This window comes from Neovison vison, chromosome 3, assembly GCF_020171115.1.
Source record: "Neovison vison isolate M4711 chromosome 3, ASM_NN_V1, whole genome shotgun sequence".
NCBI classification, from domain to species: Eukaryota; Metazoa; Chordata; class Mammalia; order Carnivora; family Mustelidae; genus Neogale; species Neogale vison.
In genome coordinates, this window is record NC_058093.1 from 193,701,188 (window position 1) to 193,726,148 (window position 24,961).

Consider the following 24,961-nt stretch of genomic DNA (forward strand, 5'->3'; position numbering starts at 1 on the left):
TGCACGCCTCTCGACTGTACCCCAAATATACAGTCTAGCCTGGGCACTAATGCCCTGTCTGACAGATTGAGCCCGGACCTCTTCACTGACACCCAGACAGCTGGCAACACACTGAGCACATCAGACCCGCCATGGCCTTAGGTCGTCATCTCTTCCCAACCTCGTTTTGCAAGCTTCAGAACCTAGACCTTAACTCCAATCACTGCCCAGCAGTGAACGTGATGCAGAAATCAGAACTCCTCCTTCCCCGTGGCAAGAATCCTTGTTGTTGGCATGTTTTCCAGCGTTCAGAGTAGGAGAAACCAGCGTGGCCCATGAGGCCCTGCCCATGCTTGAGGGCTTCATTGGGCACAAACACACATTGTGAACCTCAGCGTGAGTCCAGTCCTCAAGTAAACCCTGTCATTGGCTGTACCAAGAGCCCGCATATGGGGCTTGCCATGCCCCTAGGCCCCATTCTTTCTTTAAAATATTTTATTTATTTGACAGACAGAGATCACAAGTAGGCAGAGAGGCAGCCAGAGAGAGAGGAGGAAGCAGGCTCCCTGCTGAGCAGAGAGCCTGATGTGGGGCTCGATCCCAGCACCCTGGGATCATGACCTGGGCCGAGGGCTGAGGCTTTAACACACTGAGCCACCCAGGCGCCCCCCTAGGCCCAATTCTTTTTTTTTTCTAGATTTTTTAAAATTTATTTGACAGAGAGAGAGAAATCACAAGTAGGTAGAGAGACAGGCAGAGAGAGAGAGAGGGGGAGGAAGCAGGCTCCCTGCAGAGCAGAGAGTCCGACGTGGGGCTTGATCCCAGGACCTTGGGATCATGACCCGAGCTGAAGGCAGAGGCCTTAACCCACTGAGCCACCCAGGCACCCCCCTAGGCCCCATTCTTAATCAGAGTTCGGTTTGTCCATTCGCCCCTCCCCAGGGCTATGCTCTGGTATCCCTCTTTTGGTGGAACACCTGAGGTAAAAAACAGAACGGACTCCTCCCATCCCACAGAATCACCCCAAACTCCTGGGATCAGACCAAGTCTCCATAAAGGGAGACTCGTGCATTGCCCATGAGGCCACCTCGACATTCCACGGCCACTGGTAACACAAAATCCAGAGACAAAAGCCTGAGCAAGTGCCTCACACTCGCCCTTTGTTCATATCCCAAAGAGTTCTCCTCATGGTCTGTAGTGTTTTCAGACTTCTGTCCCCACAGCCCTGGCTCACACAGCCTTCAGGCTGGGGTCCCTGGAGTGACACCTCAGGACTGTGCATGCCTTTTTCAAGGGTATTCTTCCCATTCCATTGGCCACAACCGTACAAATTAGGAGAAACCTCCAAACAGCGTGAGGCTATCCCAATAGTGTCGGCACCCCAGGACAAACAGGGGTGATCTGACACCAGCTGAGGAATTACCTCCACTAAAACCCATAGACAGATGTCCTCCGTGAAGAAGATTGAACCAGACAGGCCCCTAGGCCCTAATCGGATCCATTGCTTTGGTTTCCAGGCATCTCCACAGAGAACTGGTTTCCAATACCAGCATACGGGGGATTCCTGAGGCGCCGATCAGAACACATCTCGTCTCCACATGGGAAACATGCTCGTTGGGGTGTGTCAAATCCTCAGGTTAGGAGAATCCTTCAGAACCCCAGTGCCACCGCCCCATTCCAAGGTCTCCATGGACACAAACTCATATTATGACCCATCCGCAGGAGAGTCCATTTCAACACATACTCCTCAGTTGCTCCTCCAGACCAAGCAGATCGAACTTCTCTTGTCCCAAGGAGACAATTGGAATATGAAGTGGGCTGCCCAGGCATCAAATTTTAGAACACTGTTCTGGAGTTGTTTCGTATGGGATATCCTTAAGCCATCCAACATGTCTCAATTGTCCCTCAGAAGGAATTCTAGTGGTTTGGAGCATCTCAAAACTCCCATCAAGAAAAAAACTCCATGGCCTCCTTTTGCCCCAATCCCGTTCCGGAAGGGGCCATCATGGACAGAAACTCCAACCTTCCAACGTCTGATCCTCGCCCTGACTTCAGATGCACGAGAGCTTGATTCACCTCTGTAGAGTGTGCCTTCAGTGCCCCCGCCCCGAACCTCTGCCTAGCTTGTGTTCTCAGACTTCAGTCCTCACACTCCGGGCCCACAAGCCTTCCAGTTCGGCAATTCTGGAGCCATTAAGCAGCACTCAGCCTGCCCTCCAGAAGACAAACATTGCCCTCTGGGGCTAACCAGAGACCCCAAATGAGGATCAACCTGCACACCACTCGACTGTACCCCAATTACATAGTCCACCCTGGGCACTAATGCCCTGCGGACACAGCTTGACCCCAGACCTCCTGACCGACACCCAGACAACTGACCGCACACTGAGCACATTGGACCCGCCATGGCGGGTCCATGTCATCTCTTCCCAACTTCGGTTTTCAGGCTTCAGAACCTATACCTTATCTCCAATCACTGCTCAGGGGTGAACATGATGCAGAAATCAGAACTCCTCCTTCCTCATGGCAAGAAACCTTGTATTTGTTATGTTGTTCAGTGTTCAGTATAGGAGAAACCAGCATGGCCCTTGAGGCTTCGCCCATGCTAGAAGGCAGCGTTAGGCACAAACACGCATTGTGACACTCAGGGAGAGACCTGTCTTCAAGTAAGATCTCTTAGTGGCTGGACCAATAACCCGCATATGGGGCTTGCCATGCCCCTAGGCCCCCAATCTTAACTAGAGGTTGGGTTGTCCAGTCGCTCCACTCAGGGCTCTGCTCTGGAATTCCTCTTTTGGAGGGACATCTGCGGTAAAACAAAAAAACAAAAAACAAAAACAAAACAACAACAACAAAAAAAACCATAACAGACTCCTCCCATCCCACAGAATGACCCCAAACTCTTGGGATCGGGCTAAATCCCCAGAGAGGGAGGCACCTCCATGTGCCAGGAGGCCAACCCAACATTCCACGGCTACCACTGACACAAAATCCAGAGACAAAAGCCTGAGCAAGTGCCTAACACTTGCCGTTTGTTCATATCCCAAAGAGTTCTCCAGATGGTCTGTAGATCGGGCCTGCCATACCTACATCCTTCTGTCCCCAGAGCCCTGGCCCACACACCTGCCAGGCTGGGAACCCTGGAGCCCCACCACAGTACTGTGCCTGCCCTCTCCAAGGGAATTCTGCCCATTCTAGTGGCCACAACCATATAAATTAGGAGAAACCTCCAAATTCCCCGAGGCCATCCCAATAGTCTAGGCTTCCCAGGACAAACAGGGGCGATCTGACACCAGCTGAGCAACTACCTCCACTCAGACCCATAAACAGATGTCCCCAGAGAGGAAGATTGAACGGACAGGCCCCTAGGCCCTAATCAGATCCATTGCTTTGGTTTCCAGGCATACATCCCCAGAGGCCTGGTTTCCAATATCAGCATATGGGGATTTCCAGAGGGCCCCATCAGAACACATCTCGTCTCCACGTGGGAAACGTGCTCATTGGAGCTGTGTCAAAACCTCCGGTTAGGTGAATCATTCAGGACCCCGGTGCCACCACACAATTCCAAGGTCTCCATGGACACAAACCCACATTGTAGCCAATTGAAAGATGCTTGGTTACTCCCCCACAGCCAGCCGATCGAACCTGTCTTGTCACAAGTGGACGATTGGAATGCGATGCAGGCTGCCCAGGCATCCATCCTTAGAACCCTGCTCTGGAGTCATTCGGTATGCGAGGTTCTGGAGCCATCCAACAGGTCTAAATTTTCCCACAGAAGGAATCCTTGTGGCTTGGAGCATCTCACAACTCCCATCTTGGGAAAACCTCCTTGCCCCGTGATGCCCCATCCCCTTCATAAAAAGGCTATCATGGATAGAAAATCCAACCTGAGCAACGTCTGATCCTCGCCCTGATTCAGCTGCACAAGATCTCTATTCAGCTCTGCAGAGTGTGTCTTCCGTGCCCCCGCCCTGAAACTTAAGCCTAGCTTCTGTTTTCAGACTTCCGTCCTCACACTCCTGGCCCACATGCCCTCTAGTTTGGCAATACCGGAGCCACAATGCAGCACTCTGCCTGCCATCTAGAAGAAAATCTTTGCCCTATGGGGCTAACCAGAAACTCCTAATGTGGATCAACCTGCACTCAACACGATTAGTCCCCAATTATACAGTCTATCCTATCCTGGGCACTAATGTCCTGATTGACACAGCCTGAGCCCAGACCTACCGACTGACACCCAGGCAGCTGGATGCACACTGAGCACATTAGACCCGCCATGGTCTTAAGGTGTCATCACTTCTAACCTCATTCTTCAGGCTTCAGAACCTAGACCTTATGTCCAATCACTTCCCAGGGGTAAACGTGATTCAGAAATCAGAAGTATTCCCTTCCTATGGCAATAAATCTTGTGGTTGGCGTGTTGTCCAACATTCAGAGTAGGAGAAAACAGCGTGGCCCTTCAGGCCACGACCATGCTTGAGGGCTGTATTGGGCACAAAACACACTGTGACCCTCAGCATGTGTCCTGTCCTCAAGTATGGCCTGACAGTGGCTGGGCCAAGAGCCCACATATGGTGATACCATGCCCCTAGCCCACATTTTTAATCAGAGGTCGCCACTCCCCAGAGCTCTGCTCAGGAATCCCTGTTTTGGTGAAACACCTGAGGTAAAAAACAAACAAACAAACAAACAATCAAAAACAGAACAGATTCCTCCCATTACACAGAATGACCCCAAATTCTTGGGTTTGGGCCAAATCCCCAGAGAGAGAGACTCTTCCATTGCCCATGAAGTCACGCAGACATTCCAAGGTCATCGATGACACAATATCCAGAGACAAAAGTTTGAGCAAGAGTCTCAAACTCGCCCTTTGTTGATATCCCAAAGAGTTCTCCTCACGGTCTATAGATCAGTCCTTCCATACCTACGACCCAAAACCTAAGCCGATTTTGTATTTTCAGACAAATGTCCCCACAGCCGTGGCCCACACACCCTACAGGCTCAGGCCCCTGGAGTCAAACTTGAGGACTGTACCTGCCCTCTCCAAGGGAATTCTGCCCATTCCATTGGCCACAACCCTACAAATAGGATAAACGTCCAAATTCCCCGAGTCCATCCCAATAGTGTAGGCCGCCCAGGACAAACAGAGGCAATCTGAGCCCATCTGAGCACCTACCTGCACTCAGACCTGTAGACAGATGTCCCCAGAAAAGAAAATTGGAATGAACAGACCCCTAGGCCCTAATCGGATCCATTGCTTTGGTTTCCAGGCATATCTCCTTGGAGGCCTGGATTACAATACCAGCATATGGCTGTTTTTTGAGGCACCCATCAGAATAAATCTCGTCTCCACATGGGAAACTTGCACGTTGGAGGTGTGTCAAAGCCTCTGGTTAGGAGAACCCTTCAGGGCCCCAGTGCTACCGCCTCATTCCAAGGTCTCCATGGACACAAACCCACATTAAGACCCATCCGTAGGAGAGTCCATTTCAACTCAGCCCCCTCGGTTGCTCGCCCAGACCCAGCAGATCGAACCTGTCTTGTCGCTAGGAGACAATTGGAATGAGAGGCGGGTAGCCCAGCATACCATTCTTAGAACTGCTTGGAATCGTTCCATACGGGAAGTCCTCGAGCCAACGAACAGATCTCAGTGGTCCCACAGAAGAATCTTTGTGGTTTGAAGCATCTCACAACTTCCATTGAGGGAAAACCTCCATGGCCTCGAGATCCCCCACCCTTCATGAAGGGGCCATCAGGGACAGAAACTCCAACCTGAGCGATCATCAGATCCTCGCCCTGACTTCAGATGCATGAGATCTCAATTCAGCTCTTCAGAGTGTGCCTGCCGTGCCCTTGCCCAGAAACCTAAGCCTAGCTTGTGTTCTCAGACTTCCGTCCTCACACACCTGGCCCACAAGCCCTCCAGTTTGGCAATTACAGAACTACAATACATCACTCTGCCTGCCCTCCAGATGAAAAACATTGCCCTCTGGGGCTATCCAGAAACGCCAAATGAGGATCAACCTGCACGCAACTTGAATGTACCCCAATTATACAGTCTACCCTGGGCACCAATGCCCTTTCTGACACAGCCTGAGCCTGGACCTCCTGACACACACCCAGTCAGCTGACCACACACTGAGCACATCGGACTCACCATGGCCTTAGGTCGTCATGTCTTCCCAACCTCGGTTTTCAGGCTTCAGAACCTAGACCTTATCTCCAATCACTGCCCAGGGTTGAACATGATGCAGAAATCGATACTCATTCCCCATGGCAAGAAATCTTGTGGTTAGCATGTTGTTCAACGTTCAGTGTACATGAAACCAGTGTGGCCCATGAGGTCCCGCCCATGCTTGACGGCCACGTTGGTCACAAACATGCATTGTGCCCCTCAGCATGAGCACTGCCTCAAGTAAAGCCACTCAGTGGCTGGACCAAGAGATGGCATATTGGGCTTGCCATGACACCAGGCCCAAATTTTTAACCAGAATTCGGGTTGTCCAGTCGCCCCTCCCCAGGGCTCAGCTCTGGAATCCCTCTTTTGGTGGGACACCTGAGGTAACAAAACAGAAAGCACTTCTCCAATCCCACAGATTGACCCAAAACTCTTGGGATCGGGACAAATCCATAGAGAGGAAGACTCGTCCATGGCCCATGAGGCCTCCCTGACCTTCCATGGCCATCGTCACACAAAATCCAGAGACAGAAGCCTGAGCAAGCGCCTCACACTCGCCCTTTCTTCATATCCCGAACAGTTCTCCTCACGGACTGTATTTGGGCCTATCATACCTACGTCCCCAAACCTAATTTGAGTTTGTGTTTTCAGACATCTGTATCCACCATCCTGGCCCACACACCTTCCAGACTGGGCCACTGGAGCCACAAATCAGGTCTGTGCCTGCCCACTCCACGAGAATTCTGCCTATTCCATTGTCTACAATTGTACAAATTAGGAGAAACCTCCAAAGTCCCCGAGGCCATTCCAATAGTGTAGGCCTCCCGAACAAACAGGAGCGGTCTGACACCAGCTGAGCAACTACCTCCACTCATACCATAGACATATGTTGCCAGAGAAGAAGATTGAACCGGACAGGTCCCTAGGCCCTAATCGGATCCATTGCTTTGGTTTCCAGGTGTCTCCTCAGAAGCCTGGTTTCTAATACTAGCATATGGGGGTTTCCTGGGGCACCAATTAGAACTAATCTCGTCTCCATATGGGAAACTTCCTCTTAGGAGCTGTCTCATAACCTCCGGTTAAAAGAATCCTTCAGGGCCCTGGTGCCACCACCCCATTCCAAGGTCCCCATGGACACAAACCACATTAGGACCCATCCACAGGAGAGTCTATTTCAACTCAGCTCCCTCAGATGCACCCCCAGAGCCAGTCGATCGAACCTGTCTTGTCTCTAGGAGACAATTGGAACGTGAGGCCATTGTCCAGGCATCCATCCTTAGAATCCTGCTCTGGCCTCCTTTTGTATGGGACGTCCTGGACACATCCAACAGGTCTCAAATGTCCTGCAGAAGGAATCCTTGCGTTTTGGAGAATTTCACAATTCTCCAAATGTCCCCCTCCTTCATGTCCCCCTCCTTCATGAAGGGGCCATCATGGACAGAAACTCCAACCTGAGCATTCATCTAAACCTTGCCCTGACTCCATATGCCCGAGATCTCAATTCAGCTCTACAGAGTTTGTTTGCTTTGCTCTCGCCCTGAAACCTAGCCTAGGTTGTGTTCTCAGACTTCCGTCCTCACACTCCTGGCCCCCAAGCCCTAAAGTTTGGCAATTTTGGACCCGCAATGCAGCACTCTGCCTACACTCCAGAAAAAATTAATGTTGCCCTATGGAGCTTCCCAGACACCCCAAATGAGGACAAACCTACACGGCACTCAACTGTACCCAAATTATATACTCTAACCTGGGCACTAATGGCCAGTCTGACACAGCCTGAGCCTGGATCTCCTGATCAACATCCAGACAGCTGACTGCACACTGAGCACATCGGATCCACCATGGCCTTAGGTCATCATCTCTTCCCAACCTCGGTTTTCAGGCTTCAGAACCTAGAACTTATCTCCAATCACTGCCCAGGGGTGAAGGTGATGCAGAAATCAGAACTCTTCCCCATGGCAAGAAATCTTGTGGTTGGCATGTTGTCCAACAATCAGTGTAGGAGATACCGGCATGGCCAAGAGTCCCCGCCCATGCTTGAGGGCTGCATTGGGCATAAACATGCATTGTGACTCTCAGTGTGAGCTCTGTCCTCAAGTAAGACATCTCAGTGGCTGGACCAAGATCCCGCATATGGGGCTTGCCATGCCCCTAGGCCCCCAATCTTAACCAGAGTTCGGGTTGTCCAGTCATCCATCCCCAGGGCTCTTCTCTGGAATCACTCTTTTAGTGGCACACACCTGAGGTAAAAAAAAAAAAAACCATAAGGGATTGCTCCCATCCCACAGAATGACCCCAAAATCTTGGCTTTGGGACAAATCCCCAGAGAGGGAGACTCGTCCATGACCCATGAGGCCACCCAGACATTCCACGGCCATCGGTGACACAAAATCCAGAGACAAAATCCTGAGCAAGCGCCTCACACTCACCCTTTGTTCGTATCATGAAGAGTTCTCAGGGTCTGTAGATCGGGCCTCCCATACCTACGTCCCCAAACCTAAGCCGAGTTTCTGTATTCAGACTTCTGTCCCCACAGCTCTGGCCCACACACCCTCCATGCTTGGGCCCCTGGAGCGACACTCAGGACTGTGCCTTCCCTCCTGAAAAGAATTTTGCCCATTTCATTGGGCACAAACTTACAAATTAGGAGAAACCTCCAAAGTCACCGAGGCCATCCCAATAATGTAGACCACCCGAGGGGAACAGGGGCTATCTGACACCAGTTGAGGAACTACCTCCACTCAGACCCATAGACAGATGTTCCCAGAGAAGATTAAACCAGACATGCCCCTAGGCCCCAATCAGATCTATTGCTTTGGTTTCCAGGCATCTCTCCTCAGAGTTCTGGTTTCCAGTACCAGAATATGGGGGGTTACTGAAGCACCAATGAGAACAGATCTCGTCTCCCTATGGGAATCTTGTTCATTGGAGCTGTGTCTAAACATCCGGTTAGGAGAATCCTTCAGGGCCCTGGTGCCACCGCCCCATTCCAAGTTTTCCGTGGACACAAACCCACATTATGACCCATTCTCAGGAGAGTCCATTTCAACTCTGCCCCATCAGTTGCTATGCCAGATCCAGCATATCAAATATGTCCTGTCACTAGGAGACAATTGGAATGTGAGGCGGACTGCCCAGGCATCCATCCTTAGAACCCTGCTCTGGCATTGTTCCATATGGGACATCCTGGGGACATCCAAAAGGTTTCAACTGACCCGCAGAAAATCCTTGTGGTTTGGAGCATCTCACTACTCCCATCATGGGAAATCCCCCATAGCCTCGAAATGACCCCCCTTCATGATGGGGATATCATGGACAGAAACTCCAACCTGAGCCAATGTCTGATGCTTGCCCTGACTTCACATGAACGAAATCTTGATTCAGCTCTGCAGAGTGTGAATGCCGTGCCCTCTCCCCAAAACGTAAGGCTAGCTTGTGTTCTCAGACTTCCGTCCTCACACTCCTGGTCCACAAGCCCTCCAGTTTGGCAATTCCGGAGCCACAATGCAGCACTCTGCCTGCCCTTCAGAAGAAAAACTTTGCCACATGTGGCTACCGAGAAACCCCAAATGATTATCTTCTGCACGCTACTCGACTCTATAGCAATTATACAGCCTATCTGGGCACTAATGTCCTGTCTGGCATAGCCTGAGCACAGACCTCCTGAACAACACCTAGAAAGCTGGCCCCAAACTGAACACATTAGAAATGCCATGGCCTTAGGTCATCATCTCTTCCCAACCTCAGTTTTCAGGCTTCAGAACCTAGACCTTATCTCCAATCATTGCCCAGAGTTGAATGTGATGCAGAAATAAGAACTCCTCCTTCCCCATGGCAAGAAAAGTTGTGGTTGGCATGTTGTCCAACATTCAGTGTAGGAGAAACCTGCATGTTTAATGAGGCCCTGCCCAGGATTAAGGACCGGCTTGGGCACAAACACGCATTGTGACCCTAAGCGTGAGTCCCCTAGTCAAGTAACAAGAGCCCGGGTACGGGGCTTGCCATGTCCATAGGCCCCCAGGCCTAACCAGAGGGCGTGTATTCCACTTGTCTGTACCCAGTGTTCTGCTCTAGAATCGCTCAATTGGCGGGACACATGATGCAGAGAACAGGACTCCTCCCTTCCCACAGAATGACCCCAATCTCTTGGGAGATGGGAAAATCACCTGAGAGGGAGACTCTTCCATGGCCCATGATCCCACTCCTACATTAAATGACCACCGTGAATGCAACATCCAGAGACATAAGCCTGAATGACCGCCTCCCACTCAACCTCCTTTTATATCGTGAGGAGCTTACCTCATGGACTGTAGATCAGTCCTGCCATAACATAGGCCCCAAACCTCAGCTGAGTTTGTGTTTTTGGAAGTCTGTCCCCACAGCCCTGGCCCACATATCCTCCAGGCTGGGGCCTCTGGAGCCACACCTCATGACTGTGCCTGTTCTCTCCTAGGAGACTGTGCCCATTCCATTGCCTAAAACCCTAGAGAATAGGAGAAACCTCAAGGCCCCCACTACTGTAAGCCACCCTGGACAAACAAGAGCATACTGACACAAGCTGAGCAACTACCTCCACACAGACACATAGACATATGTCTGGAGAGACAGAAGATTGAACCAGACAGGCCCCTAGGCCCTAATCTGAACTCTGGCTTTGTTTTCCAGGTGTGACTCCTAAGAGGACAGAGTTCAAAGACCAGTATATGGGGCTTCCCTGAGGCACCAAACAGAACAACTCTCGTCTCTACATGGGAAGCTTCCTTGTTGAAGCTGTGTCAAACCCTTTGGGTTAGAGAGTCCTGCAGAGTCCCTAAGCCACCGTCACATTCCAAGGTCTCCATGGCCACCAACCCACATTATGACTCATCATCAGGAGAGTACATTTCAACCCAGCCCTCTGGGTAGCTCGCCTAAAAGCCCAGAGATTGAGCCTGCCTTGCCCGACCAGCCAGTGGGAATGTGAGGTGGCATTTCCAGGCATCCATGCTTAGACTCATGCTCTCGATTCTTTCTGTATGGGTCATCCTGGAACCATCCATTAGGATTCAACTGTCCTACAGAAGGAAACCTGAGGTTTGGAGCAGCTCACAACTCCCAGTGTAGGGAAACCGCCCTGGAATCGTGACACCCTCACCCCCTTCAGGAAGGGGCCATCATGGAAACAAACTCCACCCTGAGGCAACGTCTGATACTTGCCCTGACCTCAGATGCAGGAGATCTCGATTCAGCCTCTGCAGAGTGGGCCTGCCATGCGCTTGGCCCCAAACCTAACACTAGCTTGTGTTTTCACACTTCCTTCCTCACACTCCTGGCAAACAAGCCCTCCATACTGGGAATTCTGGAGTCACACACAGCCCTCTGCCTTCCCACCAGAAGAAAAACGTTGCCCTATGGGGCTCTCCAGAAACCCCAAATGAGGATCAAACTGCTGGGGCCTCGACCGCACCCCAATTGGATAGGCTGCCCTGGGCACTAATACTCTGTCTGACACAGGGTGAGGCCAGACATACCAACAGACAAGGAGATAGCTGACACTAGCACATCAGACTCGCCATGGCCTTAAGCTGTCATCTCTTCCCAACCTGGGTTTTCAGACTTCTGAACCTAGACATTATATCAAATCACAGATAAAGTGGGTACCTGAAGCACAAATCAGAACTCCTCCTTCCCCATGGATGTAAAGCTTGCTGATGGCATGGAGTCACACCTACAGTGTAGGAGAATCCTTCATTCCCCTGAGGCCAAGCCCAAATTTGAGTGCCACCTTGTGCACAAACTCGCATTGTGACTGTCAGCATGAGTCCCATGTCGAACTAAGGCCTCACAGGGCCTGGACCAAGACCCTGTATATGGGGTTTGCCAAACCTCACCAGAGTTCAAGTTTTTCCAGTCGCCTGCACCAAGGGCTGTGATCTGGAGTTCCTTTCTTGGGAAAACACCTGAGCCAGACAACAGGACTCCACCCTTCCCACAAAATGACCCCAAAATCTTGGAAGCTGGGCCAAATCCACAGAGAGGGAGACTCTTCCAAAGCCCCTGAGGCCACCCTACATTCCACAGCTATGGGAGACACAACATCCAGAGACAAAAGCTTGAGCAACCGCCTCCCACTCACCCTTCTTTCATAACCCAAGGAGCTCCCCTCATGGTCTGTGGATCCTGCCTGCCATACCCTTGGTGCCACACCTAAGCCGAGTTTGTGTTTTCAGACTTCTGTGCCCACAGCCCCGACCCAAACACCCTCCAGGCCAGGGCCTCTGGAGCCACACCGAAAGACTGTGCCTGTCCTTTCCCAGAAAACTGTGCCCAACCCATTGGCCAAAACCCTACAGATTAGGAGAAACCTCCAAGGCACCCAAGGGCATGCCAAAAGTGTAGGCCACCCTGGACTAAGAGGGGCACACTGACACCAGCTGAGGAACTGTCTCCACGTAGATACTCAGACAGTGTCCCCAGAGACAGAAGATTGAAACGGACAGGCCCTGAGGCCCTAATCTGAACCCTAGCTTTGGCTTCCAGGTGTCTCTCCTCAGAGGACTGGTTTCGAATACCGGCATCTGGGGCTTTTCTGAGGCACCAAACAGAACCTCTATCATCTCCTCAGGGGGGGGCTTTCCTTATTGGAGCTGTATTAAACCCTTGGGTTAGGCAAAATCTGCAAGGCCTCCAAGCCACCAGCACATTCCAGGGTCTCCATGGACACAAACCCACATTACAACCCATCCTCAGGAGAGTCCATTTCAACTCAGCTCACTGGGTAACCTGCCCCAGAGCCAGAAGTTCAAACATGTTTTGTTACTAATAGCCAATGAGAATGCGAGGTATGGTGTACAGGCATCCATAATTCGAACCCTACTCTCCAGCCCTTCCGTATGGGACATCCTGGAGCCATCCAACAGGACTCGACTCTCCCACAGAAGGAAACCTTGTGATTTGGAGCAACACACAAACTCAGCGCATGTGCTGGTGTCTAAGGTGCTGTGCAGGATTCTCCAAAACTGAGGGTTTGGCACAGGTCGAAGGGCACGGTTTCCTTCTGGGGAAAGGAGATGTTCTGTTGTGTGGCTCAGGTATTCCAGAACAGGACCCTGAGGACAGATGCCTGTAAACCTAATCTAGGGTTCCAATGAGGTCTTAGGGGTATGTTAGGTTCAATCTTCTGACCCAGGAACATTGACTTGGCTGTCTGCCTGGATATAGGTGATCAGGGTGTTTCAGACTGCATATTTGCATCCAACACTGCCTAGAATATTGGAGTGGGCTCAGGGGCCTTGCAGGTTTTTCCTCATCTGGAAGGTTTGGGCAACTTTGACAGGCACAGTTTCCCTGGAAATGGCAGGCACAGCCCTGTGGTGTGGATCCAGAAACCCTATCCTGGAAGCCATGTGAGCCATGTTTTTGTGAGAGAAGTCTGCAAACACAAACCTGGATAAGGTTAGTGGCGAGGTTATTGCAAGCCCAATGCATAGACCTGGAGTGCAGCTCCTCAGGAACTGTAATTAGTGTGACTGGAAGGTGGTAAACAGGTTTTTCTCTCTGGATTCTTTGTCCAGGATAGACTCTGAATGCAGGTGTGTTCTCTTGGGTCCATGGGAGACGTTACCTCACTTAGGATCCTAGGGGCTCTCCATAGTTTGGTGGCTTTTTCGGGGAAGGGAAGAGTACTGTTTTCCATAATAGGGGTGCCCCAAAACAGGGATTTCTGAGACGAGCTCTGGTTCTGGGTGCCTGGAAAATCCCACCAATGTTTAGGATTTGGGCCTAAGGGCGTACCAGGCCTGCAATGTGGGATACTCGTGGTGCATCTGAGAAGGCTTGTTTGAAACCATGCTCAGAATGAGAGTCAGAATGCCTGTTTGTGCACAGGGTGGCCCTCAGGAGTGGCTGTGGTCTCATTGGACATGTAGCTGTCTCCCGCTTTGGGGATTGGACAACAATCCCAACAGCGAGGTCTCCTGCCATTGGGAAGGAGGAGTTTTCTATTGTGCTTGAGGTTCCCCCATTGGCAGGGATTCCAGCAAAGGTCAGGAGACAGGTGCCTGAATACAAAATATGGGTAGAGTTGACGGACTTGGGACATGGCCCATCCCACATGCTAGATATGGGACCCGCTCTCTGGGTGGCTGACACTAGGTTGGATTTCAGGCTCTGTCAGACACAGCACTAGTGGCCAGGGCAGCCTATAAATCGGGGTTCCCTCGACAGCCAAGCAGATTGATTCTCATATGGGTTTTCTGGGCAGTCTCACAAGGCGCTTGTTCTTTCTATGGGGAAGGCAGAATGAGGCCCTGTGGCTCCAGAATTCCCTATCAAGCGGACTTGGGGACCAGTTGGGTGAGGGTGGAATTGTAAACACAATCTACGGTTCAATTGAGTCCCAAACAGAAGGCAGTTCCAATGTGCAGAGGCTTTTTCGAGATATCCAGCACCTGAATAAAGGCGGAAGTCAGATATTTGCTCACACTGGAGTTTGTGTCTATGAAGACCGACAAATGGAGGGGTGGTGTAAAGAGGCCATGGAGGATTTCTCATGTTGAGGCTTTGGAGATGCTCCAAACGACAAGGTTGCCCTCTACTGGACAGGTGTAGTCTCGTTTATTTGCTCCAGGGTCCCCCATGTGGAAAGATTGGATAGTAGAGGTCTCCCGCATGGATGCCTGGAAAGCACACCTCCACTGACCACTGCAGCTAAGGAACATGGCAAGTTCGTTGTGGTGGCTCTGGGGCAAAGTACCAAGGTCTTGAGTTGACATGGAATCTCTTGAAGAGGGGCTACAATGCTGGTTTGTTACCAGGGAGATCTTAGAATGTTCTGGTGGCTAATGTGCCATGAAGGATTCTCCTACCCTGAGGTTAGGCAGAGGTTGATGTGCATGTTTTACTTCTGGGAACAGGAAATGTTCTGTTGTGTGGCTCAGGGCGCATATATTGTATCATAAGTTGGTATTCCAGAACAGGCCTATGAGGACAGATGCCTGAGAACCTAATATAAGGTTCCAAAAAGGTCCTAGGGATATGACAGGCTCAATCTTCTGACTCAGGACATAGACTTGTTTGTGCCTGAATTTAGGTGATCAGGGTGTTTCACCTACCCATTTGCCTCCAGAGCAGCCGCCAATATTGTGGTGGGTTCAGGGTCCTTGCAGGGTTCTCCTAATCTGGAAAATATGGGCAACTATGACAAGCACAGTTTCCATGGTGATGGCAGGCACAGTCCTGTGGTGTGGCTCCAGAGACATCATCCTGAAGGGCATGTGAGCCATTGTTTTGGAAGAGAAGTCGGATAGGGTTAGGTCTGGCACAGGTGCCTGAATACCAAGGATGTGTAGAGATGATGGACTTGGGCCATGGTCAGTCTCGCATGCTGGATATGGGACCTCCTCTCTGGGTGGCTGACAGAAGGCCGGGGCTCAGGCTCTGTCAGACACAGCACTAGTGGCCAGGGAAGCCGATAAATCGGGGCTCCCTCGAAGGCCAAGCAGATTAATGCTCATGTGGGTTTTCTGGGAAGACTCACCAGTCCCTTCTTCTTTCTATGGGGAAGGCAGAATGCAGCATTGTGGCTCCAGAATTCCCTATCAAGAGGGCATGGGGACCAGTCGGGTGAGGATGGAATTGTAATCACAAGCTACAGTTTAATTCAGTGCCAAGAGGAAGGCAGTTCTAATGTGCAGCAGCTTATTCAAGACATCCAGCACCTGAGTAAAAGCAGATGTCAGATGTTTACTCACACTGAAGTTTGTGTTTATTATGACTGACTAATGGAGAGGTGACATCAAGAGGCCATGGAGGATCTCCCACACTGAGGCTTGTGAGATGCTCCAAATAGCAAGGTTTCCTTCCTCTGGACAGGTGGAGTCTGGTTGGTTTGCTTCCAGGTCCCCCATGTGGAAAGTTTGGGTAGCAAAGCTCTACTGCTTAGACTGGGAAACCATAGTTCCATTGACCATTGCCACTGAAGAACATAGCAGGTTCCTTCTGGTGACTCTTGGGCGAAGTAAGAAGGCCTTGAGTTGACTTGGAATCTCTTGCACATGGGTCACAGTGCAGGTGTTACCAGAGAAATATTAGAATGTTCTGGTAGCTAAGGTGCCATGCAGGATTCTCCGAACCTGAGGGTTTGACACAGGTCCAAGAAAACGGTTTCCTTCTGGAGACAGGGATTGTTCTGTTGTGTGGCTCAAGGACCACATGTGGTATCATATGTTGGTATTGCAAAACAGTCCTCTGAGGACTGATGCCTGAAAATATAATTTACATTTCCAATGAGGTCAGGTTCAATCTTCTGACTCAGGAACATTGACTGGGCTGTCTGCCTGGATGTAGGTGATCAGGGTGTTTCTGACTGTGCATTTCTGTCCAGAGCGTCCTCCAATAGTGTAGTGGGCTCAGAGGCCTTTCAGGTTTCTCCTAATTTGGTGGGTTTGGACAACTGTGATGGGCACAGTTTCCTTGGGGATGGCAGTCACAGGCCGGTGGTGTGGCACCAGAGACCTCATCCTTGAGGGCATGTGAGCCATGGTTTTGGGAAAGAAGTCTGCAAACACAAACTCGGGTTAGGGTTAAGGCGATGTGATACAGGCCCAATGCATAGACCTGGAGGGCAGCCCCTTAGGAACTATAATTAGTGGGACTCAAAGGTGGAAGCACAGGCATTTTTATCTGGATTGTGTGTCCATGATGGCCTCGGAATGCAGGTGTGGTTCCATGGGAGATTTGTCCTCTCTATGGATCTTGGCGGCTACCAATAGTTCGGTAGTTTTGGGGGGAAAGGAAGAATGCTGTTTTCCATCTTAGGAGTGCCCAAAACAGGAATTCCAGAGACGGGCTCTCGGTAAGAGCACTTGGAAAATCCCAAAAAGGGTCAGGATCGGGCCTAAGGCTGTCCCAGGCCTGCAATGCAGGATCCTCGTGGTGCAACTGAGAGGGATCATTTGAAAGCATGCTCAGGCTGAGGGTCACAATGGCCGCTTGGTCCCAGGGTGGCACTCATGAGTGGGCGTGGTTTCCTTGGCCATGGAGCTGGCTTCCAATTTGAGGGTTGGAAACCCATCCCAACAGCTAGGATTCTTGCCATGGGGAAGGAGGAATTCTCTATTGTGCTTCAGGTTCCCCATTGGCATGGATTCCAGCAAAAGTCTGGGGACAGATGCCTGAATACCAAAAATGGGTAGAGGTGACGGACTTGGGCCATGACCATTCCCACATGCTGGATATGGGCACTGATCACTTGGTGGCTGACACTAGGTCTTGGCTAGGCTCTGGAAGACACAGCAATAAGGCCCAGGAGAGCCTATAAATTGGGGTCCCCTCGAGCACCGAGCAGATTGATCCTCATGGGGAGCTTCTGGGCAGACTCGCCAGGCCATTTTTCTTTCTACAGGGAAGGCAGAATGTTGTGTTGTGGCTCTAGAATTCCCTCTCAAGAGGGCTTGTGGACCAGGACGGAGAGGATGGAATTAGCTACCGATCAATTTAGGGTCAAGCAGGAGGCAGTTCCATTGTGTAGAGCCTTATTCGAGATATCCAGAGGCTGAGATATCCTCAGGTAGAGCACCTGAGTAAGGGTGAATACCAGGTGTTTGCTCATGCTAGGGTTTGTGTCTATGTTGACTGACAAGTGAAGGGGTGGCGTCAACCGGTCATGGAGGATTTCCCAAGCTGGGGCTTGTGAGATGTTCCAAACGCAAGGTTTCCTTCTTCCAGATAGGGGAAGCCTGGTTTGTTTGTTCTAGGGTCCCCCATGTGGAACGCTTGGGTAGCAGAGCACTACTTTATGGATGCCTGGAAAGCACACCTCCATTGACCTTTGCAGCTGAGGAACATGGCAGGTTCGTTCTGGTGGCTCTGGGGTGAAGTATCAACGCCATGAGTTGATATGGAGTCTCAAGAAGATTGGTCATAATGCTGGTTTGTTAGCAGGGAGATCTTAGAATGTTCTGGTGGCTAAGGGGCTGTGCAGGTTTCATATACCCTGAGGAATGGACACAGGTCCAAGAGCATGGCTTCCATCTGGGGACAGGAGATTTTCTGTTGTGGGGCTCAGGGGCCATATGTTGTATCATTAGTTGGTATTCTCGGAGAGGCCTCTGAGGACAGATGGCTGAAAACCTAATCTAGGCTTCCAGTGAGGTCCTAGGGCCATGTCAGTTTCAATCATCTGACTCAGGACCTTTGACTTGGGTGTCTGCCTAGATGGAGGTGAACATGTTGCTTCAGACTGCCCATTGGAGTCCAGAGCGGACTCCAATATTGGGGTGGGCTCAGGAGCCTTGCAGGTTTATCCTAATCAGGAGGGTTTGGGCAACTGTGATGGGCCCAGTTTCCTTCGGGATGGCAGGCACAGTCTTGTGGTGTGACTTCAGGGGCCCCATCCTGGAGGGCATGTGAGCCATGGTTTTAGGAGAGAAATCTGCAAACACAAACTTGGGATAAGGTTAGTGGTGAGGTGTTCGCAGGCACAATGCATAGACCTGGAGGGCAGCATATCAGGAACTGTAAATCAGGTGACTTGAAGGCAGTAGCACAGGCTCTTGTATCTGGATTGTGTATCCACGATGGCATCTGAATGCAGGTGTGGACTCATTGGTCCTTGGGAGATTTTTCCTCTCAAGGATCCTGGGGGATCCCAATAGTTTGGTGGCTTTCTCAGGGAAGAGAAGAGTGCTGTTTTCCATTGTAGGGGTGGCCCAAAACAGGGATTCCAGTGACGGGCTCTGGGTATGGGCACATGGAAAATCCCAACAAAAGTTAGGATTTGGGCCTAGGGGCGTACCAGGCATGCAATGCGGGATCCTGGAGGTGCAACTGAGAGCATTTCTTTGAAAGCATGCTCAAGCTGAGGGTCACAATGCCTGCCTGTGCCCAGGACGGCCCTCATGAGTGGGCGTGATTTCCTTGACCATGCAGCTGGCTCCCACTTTGAGGTTTGGACACCCATCTCAACAGCCAGGATTCCTGCCATTGGGAAGGAGTTCCCTATTGGGCTTCAGGTTCCCCCATTGGCAGGGATTCTAGCAAAGGTCTGGGGACAGATGCCTGAATACCAAGGATGGATCGAGGTGATGGACTTGGGCCATGGCCGGTCTCACATGCTGGATATGGTCTCAGATCTCTGGGTGGCTGAAACTAGGCCTTGGCTCAGGCTCTGTCAGAAGCCACACTAGTGCCCAGGGAAGCCTATAAATCAAGGTTCCCTTGAGTGCCAAGCAGATTGATCCTCATGTGGTGTTTCTGGGCAGATTCACCAGGCCCTATTTCTTTCTAAGGGGCAGGCAGAATGTTGCTTTGTGGCTCCCGAATTCCCTCTCAAGAGGGCTTGTGGACCAAGAGGCAGAGGATAGAATTATAAACCCAAGCTATGGTTAAATTCAGTGTCAAGCGAAAGGCAGTTACAGTGTTCAGTGGTGGAAATGAAAATCCAGCACCTGAGTAATGGCCGATGTCAGATGTTTGCTTATTTTGGAGTTTTTGTCTATGATGACCAACAAATGGAGGGGTTGTGTCAAGAGGCCATGGAGGATTTCCCATGCTGGTACTTCTGAGATGCAAAAAACAGAAGGTTCCCTTCTACTGCACAGGGGCAGTCCGATTTGTTTGCTCCAGGGTCCCCCATGTGGAAAGACTGAGCACTCCCACATGGATTCCTGGAAAGCACACCTCCACTGACCATTGCAGCGTAGGAACATGGCAGGTTCATTCTGGTGGCTCTGGGGTGAATTACCAAGGCCTTGAGTTGACATGGAGTCTCATGAAGATGGGTCACAATGCTGGTTTGTTACCAGGGAGGTCATAGAATGTGCTGGTGGCTAATGAGCCATGCAGGATTTATCTACCCTGAAAGTTTGACACAGGTCCAAAAGTATCGTTTCCTTCTGGGGGCAGGAGATGTTCTGTTGTGGTGATCAGGAACCACATGTTGTTTCCTATCTTGGTATTCAAGAACAGGACTCTGAGGACAGATGTCTGAAAACCCAATCTAGGTTTCCAGTGAAGTCCTAGGGGCATGACTGGTTCAATCATGTGACTCAGGGCCATTGACTTGGCTGTCTGCCTGGATGGAAGTGATCAGGGTGTTTCAGACTGTACGTTTGCGTTCAGAGCGGCCTCCAGTATTGGGGTGGGCTCAGGGGTCTGGCAGGTATTTCCTATTCTAGGGGTTTGGGCAACTGTGACGGGCACAGTTTTTTGGGGGATGCCAGGCACTTTCCTGTGGTGTGGCTCCAGAGACCACATCATGGTGGGCATGTGAGCCATGGTTTTGGAAGAGAAGTCTGCAAACACAAACTGGGGTTATGGTTAGTGGTGAGGTGATCGCAGGCCCAATTCATAGACATGTAGGGCAGCTCATCAGGCACTGTAAATAGGGTGACTCGAAGGCGGTAGCACAGTCTTTTGTATCTGGATTGTGTGTCGAGGATGGCCTTGGAATGCAGGTGTGGTCTCATGTGTCCATGGGAGATTTTTCCTCTCTAAGGATCCTGGAGACTACCAATGATTTGGTGCCTTTCTCGCAGAAGGGAAGAGTGCTGTTTTCCATCTTAGGGGTGCCCCAAAACAGTTATTTAAGAGAGGATCTCTGGTCTGTGCTCCTGTAAAATCCCACCAAGTGTTAGGATTTGGGCCTAGGGGCATACCAGGCCTGCAATGAGGGATCTTGGAGGAGTAACTGATAGCATTTGTTTGAAAGCAGGTTCAGGCTGAGGGTCACCATGCCTGCTTGTGCCTAGGTCTGCCTTCAGGAGTGGGTGTAGTCTCATTGGCAATGAAGCTGGTTCCCACGCTGAGGGTTGAACACCCATCCCAAAAGCCAGGATTTCTGCCATGGGGAAGGAGGAGTTCCCTCTTGTGCTTCAGGTTCCCCCATTGGTAGGGATTCCAGGAAAGGTCTGGGGACAGATGCCTGAATACCACGGATGTGTAGAGTTGACGGCCCTTGTACATGGCCAGTCTTACATGCTGGATATGGGCGCTGCCCTCTGGGTTTCTGACATGAGGTCGGATCTCAGGCTCTGTCAGACAAAGCACTAGTGGCCAGGGTAAACTATTAATCAGGGTTCCCTCAAGGGCCGAGCAGATTGATCTTCATGTGGAACACTGAGCAGCATCACCAGGCCCTTCTTCTTTCCTTGGGGATGGCAGAATGCTGCGTTCTGTCTCCAGAATTCACTATCACGAGGGATTGCGGACCATGAGGGTGAGGATGGAATTGTAAACCCAAGCTATGGTTAAATTCAGTGTCAAGCAAAAGGCAGTTCCAGTGTGGAGCGGTTGGATCAGAAATCGAGCCCCTGAGTAAGGGCGGATGTCAGATGTTTGCTTATGCTGGAGTATGTTTCTGTGCCTACTGACAAATGGAGGGGTTGCGTCAAGAGGCCATGGAGAATTTCCCATGCTGGGGCTTGTGAGACGCTCCAAACAGCAAGGTTTCCTTATACTGGACAGGGAGAGTCTGGTTTATTTGCTTGAGGGTTCCCCATGTGGAAAGTTTGGGTAGCAGAGCACTCCCTCATAGATGACTGCAAAGCACAACTCCATTGACCATTGCAGCTGAGGAACATGGCATGTTCGTTTTGGTGGCTCTGGGGCGAAGTAGCAAGGCCTTGAGTTGACATGGAGTCTCATGGAGATGGGTCACAATGCTCATTTTTTACCAGGGAGAACTGAGAATATGCTGTTGGCTAAGGGGCAGTGCAGGAGTCATCTACCCTGAGGGTTGACACAGGTCCAAGAGCACGGTTTCCTTCTGGGGAAAGGAGATGTTCTGTTGTGTGGCTCAGGGACCACCTGTTGTATCATAAGTTGGCATTCCAGAACATTCCCCTGAGGACTGATGCCTGAAAACCTAATCTGGTGTTCCAATGAGTTCCTAGGGAATGTCAGGTTCAATCTTCTGACTCAGGATCATTGACTTAGCTGTCTGTCTGGATGTAGGTGATCAGGGTGTTTCAGACAGCTATTTGCGTCCAGAGCGGCTGACAGTATTGGGGTGGACTCTGGGGTCTTGCAGGATTTCCTAATCTGGAAGGTTTGGACAAATGTGACAGGCACAGTTTCCTTGGGGAAGGCCGGCACAGTCCTGTGGTGTGGATCCAGAGATCCCATCCTGGAGGGTATGTGAGTGGTTTTGGGAGAGAAGTCTGCAAACCCAAATTCGGGTTAGGGTTAGTTGCGAGGTGATCGGAGGCCCAATGCATAGACCTGGAGGGCAGCTCGTCAGTAACTGTAATTAGTGTGACTGGAAGTCGGTAGCACAGGGTATTCTATCTGGATTGAGTGTCCAGGATGGCCTCAGAATGCCTATCTGGTCTCATGGGACCATGGGATGCTTTTCCTCTCTAAGGATCCAGTCGGCTCCCCATAGTTTTGTCTTTTTCGGGGTTGGGAAGAGTGATCTTTTCCATCTTAGGGGTGCCACAATACAGGGATGCCAGAGACGGCTTCTGGGTCTGGGCGGCTAGAAAATCCCCCAAGGGTTAGGATTTGGTCCTAGGGGCGTACCAAGCCTGCAATGCAGAATCATGGTGGTGCATCTGTGAGGGCTCGTTTGAAAGCCTGCTCAGGCTTAGGGTCACAATGCCTTCTTGGGACCAGTTTGGCCCTCAGGTGTGGTCGTGGTTTTATTGGCCATGCAGCTGGCTCCTACTTTGATGTTTGGACACCCATCCCAACAGCCAGGTTTCTTGCCATGGGGAAGGAGGAGTTCTCTATTTTGCTCCAGGTTCCCCCACTGGCAGTGATTCCAGTAAAGTTCTGGGGAAAGGTGCTTGATTACCAAGCATGAGTAGAGATGAGGGACTTTGGCCATGGCCGATACCACATGCTCGAATTGGGTCTGCTCTCTGGGTGGCTGACACTAGGTCGAATTTCAGGCTGTGTCAGACACAGTACTAGTGGCCAGGGCAATCTATAAAACAGGGTTCCCTCCAGGGCCAAGCAGATTCATCCTAATGTGGGGTTTCAGGGCAGACTCACTAGGCATGTCTTATTTCTAAGGGGAAGGCAGTATGCTGCATTGTGGCTCCAGAATTCCCTATCAAGGGGTCTTGGGAACCAGTAAGATGAGGAGGAATCATAAACACAAGCTACGGTTCAATTCAATGTGAAGCGGAAAGCATTTCAAATGTGCAGCGGCTTATTTGAGATAGCCAGCACCTGAGTAAGGTGGAATCAAATGTTTGTTCACACTGGATTTTGTGTCTATGATGAGCGACAAATGGAGGGATGGTGTCAAGAGGCCATGGAGGTTTTCCCATGCTGAGGATTGTGAGAATCTCCAAACAGCAAGGTTTCCTTCTCCTGGACAGGTGGAGTCTCGTTTGTTTGCTCCAGGGTCCCCCATGTGGAAAGTTTGGGTAGCAGAGCTCTCCTTCATGGATGCTTGGAAAGCACACCTCCATTGACCATAGCAGGGCAGGAACTTTGCGGATTCGTTTTTGTGGCTCTGGGTCGAAGTACCAAGGCCTTGAGTTGACATGGAATCTCTTGCAGATGAGCCACAATGCCGGTTTGTTACCAGGGAGATCTTAGAATATGCTCGTGTGTAAGGTGTCGTGCAGGATTCTCCTGCCCTGAGGGTTTGGCACAGGTCTAAAACACGGTTTCCTTCTTGGGACAGGAGATGTTCTATTGTGTGGCTCAGGCAGCACAGGTTGTATGGCCGGCACAGACCTGTGTTGTGGCTGCAGAGACCCCATCCTGGAAGGCATATGAGCCATGGTTTTGGGAGAAAATTCTGCAAACCCAAATTCCGGTTAGGGTTAGTGGCGAGGTGATCGTGGGCCCAATACGTAGACCTGGAGGGCAACTCATTAGGAACTTTAATTAGGGTGACTGCAAGTCGGTAGCACAGTCTTTTCTATCTGGATTATGTGACCAGGATGACCTCTGAATGCAGGTGTGGTCTCACGGGTCCATGGGAGACATTTTCTCTCTAAGAATGCTCAGTGTGGGAAATCCTCCATGGCCACTTGACGCCACCTGTCCATATGTCATTCATCATAGAAAGAAAATCCAGTGTGAGCAAATATCTGATATCTGCCCTTACTCAGGTGCTGGATATCTCAAATAAGCAACAGCACAATGGAACTGCTTACTGCTTTGCACTGAATTTTACTGCAGCTTGTGTTTACAATTCCTTCCTCAACCTATTGGTCCCCAAGGCTCCTTGAAAGGGAATTACAAAGCCACAGCACGGCATTCTGTCTTCCTCATAGAAAGAAGAAGTACCTGGTGAGGCTGCCCAGAAACCCCACATAAGGATCAATCTGCACAGACCTTGAGGGAACACCTATTTAATGGCTGCCCTGGCACTAGTGCTGTGTCTAAGAGAGCCTGAGCCCCGACCTAGTGTCAGACACCCAGAGACCGGGATCCATATGTAGCATGTGCGATGGGCCATAGCCCTACTCTGACATCTCTACACATTCTTGTTATTCAGGTACCTGTCCCCAGACTTTTTCTGGAATCCCTGACAATGGGGGGACCTGAAGCCCAATAGAGAACTCTTCCTTCCCCAAGGCAGGAAACCTGGCTGTTGGGATGTATGTACAACTCTCAAACATGCATTGTGACACTAAGCCTGATCAAGCTTTCAAAAGCCCTCTCAGTATCCCGCATTGCAGGCCTGGTATGCCCCTAGGCCCAAATCCTAACCCTCGGTGGGATTTTCCAGACGACCAGACCCAAAGCACGTTTCTGGAATCCCTGTATCAGGGCACACCTAAGATGGAAAACAGCACTCTTCCCTTCCCCAAAAAAGCTACCAAACGATGGCGAGCCACCAGGATCCTTAGAGAAGAAATGTCT